Source organism: Cebus imitator, unplaced genomic scaffold (assembly GCF_001604975.1).
Source record: "Cebus imitator isolate Cc_AM_T3 unplaced genomic scaffold, Cebus_imitator-1.0 Scaffold1389, whole genome shotgun sequence".
NCBI classification, from domain to species: domain Eukaryota; kingdom Metazoa; phylum Chordata; class Mammalia; order Primates; family Cebidae; genus Cebus; species Cebus imitator.
In genome coordinates this window covers 3,721-8,274 of record NW_016108704.1, presented here as the reverse complement: position 1 = coordinate 8,274, position 4,554 = coordinate 3,721, and the positions used below count along the sequence as shown (strand labels likewise).

Sequence of the window (4,554 nt, the reverse complement as noted above, 5' to 3'; positions counted from 1 at the left end):
GGGGAATTAGCTCAAGTGGTAGAGCGCTTGCTTAGCATGCAAGAGGTAGCAGGATCGATGCCTGCATTCTCCAGCTTGTTTTGATCCCTCGGCTATACCAACGGTACCTGGTAAACACTTTCAGCAGAGTTATCGGCCGTTTACTTAGCTCAGTGTCGTCCTCTTCTGTACGGTTTTTTTTTTTTGTTTGTTTTGTTTTTGTTTTTTTTTTAAAGGAAGCGATATATAGCATTAGATGCAACAGCAAAAAAGGAAAACATTAATGAAAAATGAGTTTTGCCAATACAGGTTTTGGGCCTTCAGCTGGAAGTTAATTAAATGTATTTTTGTGGGAAAACCAGACGTTAGCCTTTTGGGTACAAAATACGAGAAACAGCCTGGAAATAGTGTCCAGAGGCAAAAGCAGGAGACTAGAATGTGCCAACCTTTAGCTTTTATTCACACTGACAACACATGGTCAGGTAGAGGAGGAAAACCTCTCTTCTTTCAGACTATCTGAGCGTTGGGCAGGTATTAAGAAGAGAGACAAGCAGGAGAGAGGTGAGGAAGGAGTATAAGTGAAGGTGGGAGTTAGCACGTCGACTCTGGTGGTCAGATGCACTCTCACTCACAGAGTGACACTCAGTCTCTCTATTCAGGTCTCTGAAAGCTCGTCCTGACAAAAAGGTGCTCAAACTAAATGGAGACCTAGGTCTTCCTTGAATTTCCAAGATGAACCAAATTGTAAAAAAAGAAAAAAAAAAGTATTTTTGAAATTGCCACGCTATCCCCCATTTGAAGAAACTACATGAGGTTCTGTATTAACAACACATAGGTTGACTTTATCTCAGCTGGCCAAAGCAGAGCTCAAAATGCTGAAGAGAGTGGTCACTGCATAGGTGACTTCAGGAAGCTCTTGTAGGTCCCTGGGACGTGCCCCTCTTTCCATCCTTCTTTCTTTCCCATCACTCAGATCTCTCTCTCTGACACCATTTGAGTTCTCAGCATTGCCCTTCGTTAATCATAACAGACAAATGATGTTATTGGTTACATGCTTTTCTCTTTTATTTTCTTATTCATAAATGAACTAAAACATGAATGTTGTAAACAATAAAACATGTTGTTGAATTTTTGTCCCATATGAGCAGCCTCTTCCATCCTCAGGATGTGCACTCCTAATAAATTGGGACCATGAAGGAGGGACCTGAAGCTGCCCCAAACCCCCTGCAGTTCGGTGAAGGACATGCCTGCACCTACCAATCACCCTGAAGGTCATGCCCCTCCACGCTTCCACAGCCACCTTTCCTTTTCAGGCAGAAACGTTTCTATGGATTTCTTAGACCCTAGCTTCTCATCCTCTGTTCAGTCTTTAGTGATCTGAAGCCAATCTCTCCTTTGAGGCTTCTAATTTATCTGTGTAGCCTTTCTCCATTCCGCAAATTTTCATCAGGCAAAGTCCTACTTGTTGCTAGTTGTACTCAGAGAAAAATGACTATGTTTCTGTCTTAAATGAGAATTCTTCATAGGTGGAAAACTGATTTGGAATCCACTGGGGCTCCAGAGGGTGGAGATAATGTAGCCTTCCCTGGGCTGCAGGAAGAGTCCTCTCCTGTGGGCCTGGGAACTGAAGAACTAGAGAGGCATAAGAAGGACAAGCGTGGTACCTAACGGAGCAAGAGAAAGGTGGGGGAAGGTAACAGGGGAGGGGAATCGCAAGAGAAGCACCTGAAGAGCAGACACTGTGTAGCCTGCATCTGTTGTTCCTTTTGACTGGGAGATCCTCGAGCTCTGTGGTGACAAATTTCCATAATTTTCCATGTAACAAAATGAAGACGATAAACTCTTTCTAGGCATTCTACCTGCATTAATATGAGTATGTGTACAGCATCTAACGTAGGGTCTAGGCGACAGCAATTGCACAGTGTTTTACTTGTTACTGTTGTGGCAGCTTCTACATGGATCATTGGCCTCATCCACTGCGTCTGGTGCTCAAGAAGTGCTTCAGGAATGAATCCACAGATTGAGATTGAATTGTCAAGCTTTCTCTTTCGCAGCTCCTCCAAGGTTCTCCATCATTTTCCGGGTCCTCCAGGTGGAAAGTGCTGTTGAAGATGCCACGCATATGGAGTGGAGCTCTGGCGCTCTGGGGCTGGGAGAAGCTGCCCTGCCTGCAGGGAGCAGGTGGCGATCACAGCTCTGGAGCGGGCTGGAATCGCTGTGCCCGCAAGCCAGGCAGGTCCGGTGCGGCTTCTCCATCTGGAATGCGCGCTCTACTTCGAGAGAGGAACGAGGCGACTTTGGGAAGTGGGGAGAGAGCGGTCCCCCTCGTGACCTTCTTTGGAAATCCCTGTTCTTCACACTCCGAGCTCATAGAGCCTTTGCTCCTGTCGAGATTTAAGCAGCTCCGCCCTCAACCGTGTCCTGCCAAAGGTTTGGTGACCCGAATTCCCGGTAGGCTCCTAATAACCAGGAAAACGGGTGGGGCGCGCCGTGGTCACCGTGGGGAATTAGCTCAAGTGGTAGAGCGCTCGCTTAGCATGCGAGAGGTAGCGGGATCGATGCCCGCATTCTCCAGCTTCTCGTCCGGTTTACTTCGCTTGGTTTCTACGCTCCATTCTTTCTCTTATTGGGGAGATGATCAAAGGAACTCCCTGGAGGCCGTTCCTTACAGCTCCCCAGATCAGAGTCTGATTGCCCTACTTACAGCCTCCCTTCTTTTCCACTCCTGCCTCAGGTTTGGCACTTCTAAGGTACTCAGGCCTCAATGCAAAGTTCCCGTCTTTAGACAAGTACAGCTCAAAGTGATGCCCACACGATCTCTCGATTCCTACTACGTATTCACAAGTAACCTCTCCTCCAGCAGGTATGTCTTTAAGTTATTGGTTTGTTTTTCTCTCCCCTAGAATGGGAGCTTCCTGAGTAACGAAACTCCGTCTGTGTAGACTGTGTCCAACTCACCTCATTCGCATGTGTAGAGTTAACGTTCCATAAAATACCGGTTACTGCCTGGAACAGACGAGGTGGGTAGTATGAGGAAACGGGGAGATCAAACACAAAGCAACACTTTAAAAATTATCCTGCCACATTTCCAGAATCTTAAGAATAGCGTTCACTAATGTATGCCGGGTTTTCTTTGTGCTTTCTCCATACTTCTTCTTTTTTGTTTTTTAACATTAGATTGACAGTTTTTTTTTTTTTTTTTTTTCAAATGACCAAAAAGATTTTGCTATTTTCTAGTTAATTCCCGTGTTTCCTTCGCCATTCTATTTTCTTATGTTCTTTCGGGCTGCTGTTGCCTCTTTTTCTTCTTTCCTCTTCTTTTCCTTACCTCTTATATTTAATGCACCGATTTCTTCTAATGATTCGTAACTTGAGTATTTGAAGGTATCATTTAAAATTAGAAAGCAGTTTCTACAGAATCCTTAGAAATATGTCATTGTGGGCCGGGCGCGGTGGCTCAAGCCTGTAATCCCAGCACTTTGGGAGGCCGAGGCGGGTGGATCACAAGGTCAAGAGATCGAGACCATCCTGNTGAAACGCCGTCTCTACTAAAACTACAAAAAATTAGCTGGGCATGGTGGTGCGTGCCTGTAATCCCAGCTACTCAGGAGGCTGAGGCAGGAGAATTGCCTGAACCCAGGAGGCGGAGGTCGCGGTGAGCCAAGATCACGCCATTGCACTCCAGCCTGGGTAACAAGAGCGAAACTCCGTCTCAAAAAAAAGAAAAAAAAGAAAGAAAAGAAATATGTCATTGTAAGTCCCCATTTTCATTATATTCTAAGGAGCTTGAAGTATACTTTTAATTTTTTCTAAACCGTGCATTTGAAAATTAATCTGTTCCAGATTATTTTTATGTTCATTCTTTCAATGTTATTTTCAAATTTTTGTGTGTCCGTGTCTATCATTTTATTTATCAACACGTAAATGTATGTATTCACATAAGTATATGAGCTATAGATATGTATTTATGAACGGCAGTTGAGCCACACGTTGGTGCTGATATTGGTGACCAAAAGTCATAGTACCAGACATTGTGTACCTCATAAAGCAATGCAATGGAAAGGGCACAAGCCCACCTACCCAATTTTCTCGTTAAAAGATTTGAAGCTGAATCTAAATGACCCTCTACTTGTAACTGCCAGTTTACATGAAATAGAGCAGATTAAGAAACATGATCAAGGGGCATGAAACAGATACAATGAAATAAACACAATATAGAGGTGATTCTAAGGAAGAAAGGGCCAGTTCCTTCAGCAATTAACTGGCATGAACTCTTTATGATACTATACTGGTAAATACATGTCATACTACGTTTGTTAAACAAACAAACAAACAAAACCCAGGAAGTATAACACCAAGAGCAAACTCTAATGTGAACTGTGGACTTTAGTTAATAATAATATATTATTGGTTTACCTCTTGTAACAAGTGTACCACACTGATGCAAGATGTCAATAACGGGAAATGTAAGAGAGGGAGAGTGACATAGTTTATGGAAATCCTATATATTCTGACCAATTTTTCTTTAAACCCAGCACTTCTCTAAAAAATAATGTCCATCTCTTTTTATAAACA

The 4,554-nt window shown here is 43.5% G+C and overlaps 2 non-coding genes across 2 annotated transcripts; both read left to right on the top strand.

Moving 5' to 3' along the window:
• TRNAA-AGC lies at window positions 1-73 on the top strand. Its single transcript has one exon. It is a non-coding gene; the product is annotated as a tRNA-Ala (tRNA).
• A 2,407-nt stretch (window positions 74-2,480) lies between these two features.
• TRNAA-AGC lies at window positions 2,481-2,553 on the top strand. The gene has a single exon. It is a non-coding gene; the product is annotated as a tRNA-Ala (tRNA).
• Window positions 2,554-4,554: the final 2,001 nt, after the last annotated feature.